We start from the raw sequence: 7,604 nt of genomic DNA, 5'->3' as shown, positions 1-7,604 counted from the left end.
ATAGATAGATAGATAGATAGATAGATAGATAGATAGATAGATAGATAATAGATGACAGATAAGATAGATGATGGATGGATAGGTAGATAAGAGAGAGAGATTCTAGGAATTGGCTCACATGATTATGGAGGCCAAGAATCCAACAATCTTTCATCTGCAAACTGGAAAACTAGGAAAGCCAGTGGTTTAATTCAGAGTCTGAAGGCCTGACAACCAAAGGAAGTGATGGCGTAAGTCCTGGTGCAAGACCAAAGGCCCAAAACCAGGAACACTGATGTCTGAGGGCAGGAAAAGATGGATGTCCCAGCTCAAAGAGTAGCAAATTCACCCCTTCTGCCTTTTTGTTCTATCCAGGCCCTCAATGGATGGGATGATGCTCTCCCACATTAATGAGAGTGATCTTTATGCAGTCTACCAAGTCAAATGCTAAGCTCTTCTGGAAACACTGTCATGGACACACCCAGAAATAATGTTTTACCGGCTATCTGGGCATCCCTTAGCCCAGGCAGGTTGAAACATAAAATTATCTATCACAATTGGAGATAGAGATGGAGACAGGTATAGATTACAAAGAGCCACAAGGAAAAGGAGTGAAGGATGTTTATTATCTTCATTGTGATAGATATATGTCAAAACTCATCAAAGTATACACTTTTTAAATTTTTATTTATTTTTATTTTTGAGATAGGTTTTCACTCTGTCACCCAGGCTGGAGTACGGTGGTGTGATCATGGCTCACAGCAGCCTCGACCTCCTGGACTCAAATGATCCTTCCATCTCAGCTTCCTGAGTAGCTGGGACTACAGTCGCAAGCCACCATGCCTGGCTAATTTCTTTCTTTTTTTTTTTTTTTTGGTGGAGATGGGATCTCCCTATGTCGCCCAGGCTGGTCTTAAACTCCTGGGTTCAAGTGATTCTTCTGCTTTGGCCTCCCAGAGTTCTGGCATTACAGTATACACTTGAAATATTTGTGTTTATATGTGTAATAGCTCATCAATAAATGTTATTAAGTACAATGTAATAACCTAAAGTAAACCCACACAGCATTAGCCCCAGTTTCAAATGCCTAGCATGAAGGATACCCAGATCCACAGAGCTGGTCACCTCAAAAATAAGAGTTTATAAATTCTGTGTGTTTGTTCTTGTTGTTTTGAGACAAGGTCTCATTTTGTCGCCCAAGCTGGAGTGCAGTGGCGTGATCATGCCTCACTGCAGCCTCTTGCCTCCTGACCTCAAGCAATCCTCCCACTCAGCCTCCTGAGTAGCTAGGACTACATGAATTCACTACCAACCCCAACTACTTTTTTAATTTTTTTTTTTTTTTTGTAGAGGTGAAGTCTGCCTATACTGCCCAGAGTGGTCTCAAACTCCTGAGGTCAGGCAATCCTCCTGCCTTGGCCTCCCAAAATGCTGGGATCACAAGTGTCAGCCACTGTGCCTGGCAAGTTTATGAATTCTTTTTTTTGAGACTGAGCCTTCCTCTGTCGCCCAGGCTGGAGTGCAGTGGTGCGATCTCGGCTCACTACAAGCTCTGCCGCCTGGGTTCAAGCCATTCTCCTGCCTCAGCTTCCTGAGTAGCTGGGACTACAGGCGCCCGCCACCAAGCCCGGCTAATTTTTTTTTTTTTTTCTGGTTTTTTTTTTGGTATTTTTAGTGGAGACGGGGTTTCACTATGTTAGCCAGGATGGTCTCTATCTCCTGACCTCATGATCCACCCACCTCGGCCTCCCAGAGTGCTGGGATCACAGGCATGAGCCACCATGCCTGGCCGAGTTTATGAATTCTTATACCAGAATGGCTCATCAGCAATCCTTGGGCTTTTTGCCATGGAAAAGTTAACTATGTACTCAAACTTGGTTCACTTTCTCCAAGCTATTGACAGGAAATGTTCTGTCTTATTTGAAAAATTGATATCCAGGAACAGTGACTCACACCTGTAATCCCAGCATTTTTGGGAGGCTGAGGCAGGCAGATCACTTGAGCTCGGGAGTTTGAGACCAGCCTGGCCAACATGGTGAATCCCATCTCTACAAAAAAATAAGTCAGTGTGGTGTGCACCTGTAGTCTCAGTTAATGGGGAGGCTGAGGTGGGAGAATCACTTGAGCCCAGGAGGTAGAGTCTGCAGTGAGCTATGATCTGCACTCCAGCGTGGGCAACAGTGAGACCCTGTGTCAAAAAAAGCAAAGAAAGATTGAGTCATTATTACCGGAAACTTGTGTAGTATCAGGATTCTCCAGATAAATAGAAGCAACAGGATGTAGAGGGAGAAAGAGAGAGAGAGGTGTAAGGAATTGGTTCACATGGATTATAGAGGATGGCAAATCTAAAATCAGCAAGGTGGGCCATTAGTCTGGATCCTCAGGGAAGAGCTGGTGTTGCAGTTCAAGTCTGAAGGCAGAATTCCTTCTTGCTTGGGTGGGAGTGGGGGGATCTACTCTTTTGTTCTATTCAGGCCTTCAACTGATTGAACGTGAATTGCCACTCACATTATGGAGGGCAATCGAGGTCCACTGATTAGAATGTTAATCTCATCCAAAAAAACACCCTCACAGGAACATCCAGTATAATGTTCAACCAAACGTTTGGACATCATGGCCCAGCCAACTGATGCATAAAATTAACTCTCACACCTTATCATTGTCTAATCCTTTTAAAGAAGGCTATGGGATATAGCTTACTTGTGAAATAGTTATCTCACCTATGGTCTGTCTCAGTTCCACCTCTGTCTAGTATTCAGACACTGAGGTTACAGGTACATCTAGAACAGGTTGAACAATGTTCCGTGTCCTACTACTCGTGCCCACTCACGGGCCCATGGCTCTGGTTCTGCCTCTGGATAAATAGCAGATAGTTTTACTGTTGGTTGTTTCATTCATTTGTTCAAAACCATTTATTAATATGTGTAGAACACCAGGGTAGGTGCTTCAGTGGATACATAGTGAGTGACTAGTAGCTATCATCAAGTGTTCCCTAATCTCACAGAACTTACAGTCAGCCATAATGGGTTAGTTAGGGCTTTGTTTGTTGTTGTTGTTGTTGTTGTTGTTGTTGAGATGGAGTCTCGCTCTGTCGCCCAGGCTGGAGTTCAGTGGTGCGATCTCGGCTCACTGCAACCTCCACCTCCCAGGTTCAAGCAATTTTCCTGCCTCAGCCTCCCTAGTAGCTGGGATTACAGGCACACACTGCCACGCCCAGCTAATTTTTTGTATTTCAGTAGAGATGGGGTTTCACTATGTTGATCAGGCTGGTCTGGAACTCCTGAACTCAGGCAATCCACCTGCCTCGGCCTCCCAAAGCACTGGGATTACAGGCGTGAGCCACCACACCCAGCCAAGGGCTCTGGTTTTAAGAATCATCTCATGAAAAAAAAAAAAGAAAGAAAAAACAGGTGGGGCGCAGTGGCTCACGCCTGTAATCCCAGCATTTTGGGAGGCAGAGGTGAGCAGATCACTTGAGTTCAGGAGTTCAAGACCAGCCTTGCCAACATGGCAAAACCCTATCTCTACTAAAAATACAAAAATTAGCCAGGTGCGGTGGCAAATGCCTGTAATCCCAGCTACTCAGGAGGCTGAGGCAGGAGAATCACTTGAACCCGGGAGGCAGCGGTTGCAGGGAGTCAAGATTACGTCACTGCACTCCAGCCTGAGTGACAAAGCAAGACTGCGTCTAAAAAACAACAACAACAACAACAAAGAAAAGGAAAGAAAAAAGGAGGCTTTCTTATGATCATCTCACCGTCATCCCCCCAAAGAATTGTGGTATAACGCGTCCTCCTGGGATATGGAACGGACAGCCAGCGTCAGTAGAGGCACTTTCTCTTCCTCAGGGGCCATGTGGTCTCAGGAGTTGTTCCTGTTTCTCTGTAGACACACCTCACTCTGCCAACTTGCTTCCTCTGTGGGTCTCCATCGACCAAATGCCAAGCTTGAGAGGAAGTCTTAGGCCGGGCTAGGTGGCTCAGGCCTGTAATCCCAGCACTTTGGGAAGCTGAGGCGGGCAGATCACCTAAGATCAGGAGTTCAAGACCAGCCTGACCAACATGGAGAAACCCCATCTCTACTAAAAATACAAAATTAGCCAGGCATGGTGGCACATGCCTGTAATCTCAGCTACTAGAGAGGCTGAGGCAGGAGAATCGCTTGAACCCGGGAGGCGGAGCTTGTGTTGAGCCGAGATTGTACCATTGCACTCCAGCCTGGGTAACAAAAGCGAAATTCCAGAGAGGAAGTCCTTTTTTTTTTTTTTGAAACGAAGTTTAGCTCTGTTGCCCACCACCATACCTAAGCTAATTTTTGTATTTTTAGTAGAGACGGAGTTTCACTGTATTGGCCGGGCTGGTCTCAAACTACTGACCTCGTGATCTACCTGCCACGACCTTCCAAAGTGCTGGGATTACAAGTGTGAGCCACCATGCCCAGCCATAATCTTTCTTAAATGCATGTATAGTTCATATTCATTTAATGCTTAATATTAGAATTGTTTTGGTCTTTATTAGTTTGGTTATATTTTTGTGACCGGAAATATGTTGTAAGAACTTAACTCGTTTATATCAACTAGCCTGTGGTAAAAACAGTTTCATTATTTGTGATTTCACTTAACATAACAGTTTCCAATAACCTATTAAGTAAAATAACATTTTACCATCAAACTTATCCATGAGTAAAAGTTGGGTATACCATATTTTCAGAAGTTAATGCTTCCTTGAGATTTAGCAGTTTTAAGCTTGGCTAATATAGCCCTCTAGTGTTAAGATCATGGGTCTTGGAATAATGATATGATGGGTCATATGAATTATTTTCCATCTTCAAATTTTACAATACACTGTATTCTGCAAAGCAAGCTGGCTGATTTGAACATCAAATTATTATTCACAGTATTAGGCAGGAATTATATCTTGTGTAAGAGACACATCCCCAAGGCTCTTTCATTCAGCATAGCAATACTTGTTAAGTGACTGTTGCATACTGCACTTCAGTGTCTATAAAAACACACATGAAAACTTTGGAATAGCTGCTTTCTAGAAAACTTGTCAGGTCACACCTTAATAACCAGGAGATTCATAAACCTTATCAGTGGTGAGGTTAACATCTCATGCACTTCTATTAACACCTCTGAGAATGTGAAGTCAGGGATGGCTTCTAAAAGACAAATGATTCAACAGATAGTTTGAACTTTTATTTATGTTTAATTTAATTTTTACAAGATGCCAATAGTAGCTGGCTTATTAATGTACACTATTCTTTGACATTTCAGGAAGGCACAGTGTTCAACTGTGAACTACAGAGTCCTGTAAGTTTAAAATCAGTTTGTTTCTCAACCATGTGATATCCAGGATATTTTACAATTACTTTGAGATTTTTCCTCATCAGTAATGCAAAGAAAATTGCAATATGATTATACATTTTTTTTTTTTTTTTTTTTTTTGACAGGTTATCACTCTATCACCAGGCTGGAGTGCAAGGTTGTGACTGTAGCTCACTGCAGCCTCTAACTCCTGGGCTCAGATGATCCTCCTTCAGCTCCCTAAGTAGCTGAGATTACAGGCACATGCCACCATGCCTGGCTAATTTAGTTTTTGAAGAGAGAGGGGTCTCACTTTGTTGCCCAGGCTGGTCTTCAACTCCTGAGCTCAAGTGATCCCCGGCCTGGGCCTCCCAAAGTGCTGGGATTACAGGTATGAGCCACTGTGCCCAGCCTGATATACAATTTCTTTCTGAGACAAGAGTCTCGCTCTGTCGCCCAGGCTGGAGTGCATTGGCGCAGTCTTGGCTCACTGCAACCTCCGCCTCCCGGGTTCAAGCGATTCTCCTGCCTCAGCCTCCCGAGTAGCTGGAATTACAGGCATGCACACCACACCTGGCCAATTTTTGTATTTTTAGTAGAGACCCGGGGTTTTGTCATGTTGGCCAGGCTGGTCTCGAACTCCTGACCTCAGTCTGCCCACCTCAGCCTCCCCAAAGTGCTGGGATTTCAGGAGTGAGCTTTCGCACCTGGCCTGATATACAATTTCTTATGCTTTAAGCAATGTATAACTCCTAATTTACTATTGACTGCTATGCACTTCATTAACATTATGGACATTTCTATCCCAAAAATCATATAGAAATGTTACTTTTATTTGTTTTTGAGACGTAATCTCACTCTGTGGCCCAGGAGGGAGTGCAGTGGCACAATCTCAGCTCACTGAAAGCTCCGCCTCCTGGGTTCACCCCATTCTCCTGCCTCAGCCTCCTGAGTAGCTGGGACTACAGGTGCCCACCACCACGCCTAGCTAATTTTTTGTATTTTTAATAGAGACGGGGTTTCACCATGTCAGCCAGGATGGTCTCGATCTCCTGACCTCGTGATCTGCCCGCCTCAGCCTCTCAAAGTGCTGGGATTACAGGTGTGAGCCACCACACCTGGCCAGAAATGTTACTTTTGAGAAGGGTTTCACTCTGTCACCCAAGCTGCAGTGCAATGGTGTAAACATGGCTCACTGTAGCCTCAACCTCTCAGGCTCAAGCAATCCTCCTGCCTCAGCCTCCCAAATAGTTGAGACTACAGTCAAGTGTTACCACACCCCCTAATTTTTGTATTTTTTTGTGTCACTATGTTGTCCAGGCTGGTCTCAAACTCCTGGGCTCAAGGCATCCCTCTGCCTCGGTCTCCTAAAGTGTTAGAATTACAGGCATGAGCCACTGTGCCCAACCAGAAATGTTAAACTCACTTTATGGTTCCAGAACAAGGATTAAATGAAATAAAAAAATTTAAAAATTAAATATGGTTGGCCAAGTGTGGTGGCTCAGCCCTCTAATCCCAGTGCTTTGGGAGGCCAAGGCAGAAGGCTCGCTTGAGCTCAGGAGTTCAAGACCAGCGTTGGCAACATAGCAAGACCTCATCTCTGCTAAAAATAAAAAATATTAGCCAGACACGGTGGTCCACACTTGCAGTCCCTGTTATTCAAGAGGCTGAGGTAGGAGGATTACTTGAGTTTGGGAGATCGAGGCTGCAGTGAGCTATCATCATGCCACTGCACTCCAGTCTGGGTGACAGAGAGAGACCTTCTCAAAAATAAAATAAGGTTAAAACAGGCCAGACAAGGCAGCTACCTGTAATCCTGGCCACTTTGGGAGTCTGGGGCAGGAAACTTGCTTGAGGCCAGGAATCTGAGACCAGCCTGAGCAACAGAGCAGGACCCATCTATGAAAAAACAGGAGCAAGTAGTGGCACATCCCAATTCTGTCAGTTAACTGGGAGGCTGAGGCAGGAGGATCACTTGAGTCCAGGAGTTCAAGGCTGTACTCCAGCCTGGGTGACAAAGCAAGAATTCCTGTTCTCTGGGGGAAAAAAAAAAGTCAAAACATTTCATAAAACTTTCACACAATGTTTAGTTAAGCTGTTACTCTTCTGTTCAATTTTGTTGCACCTATCAGAAGGCATAATTTCATAAAATCAGGATTCCTTGGTGTTTTAACCACTCTCAAAATATTTGATCCTACTGGAAGTTACTATGCAATGCTATCTTGTCCCTGAATCAACATAATTCAACTATTGGTTTCATATATATATATATATATATATATTTTTTTTTTTTTTTTTTTTTTTTTTTTTTTTTTTTTTT

This window comes from Piliocolobus tephrosceles, chromosome 10 (assembly GCF_002776525.5).
Source record: "Piliocolobus tephrosceles isolate RC106 chromosome 10, ASM277652v3, whole genome shotgun sequence".
In the NCBI taxonomy this organism is placed as follows: domain Eukaryota; kingdom Metazoa; phylum Chordata; class Mammalia; order Primates; family Cercopithecidae; genus Piliocolobus; species Piliocolobus tephrosceles.
This window is presented reverse-complemented; position numbering follows the sequence as displayed.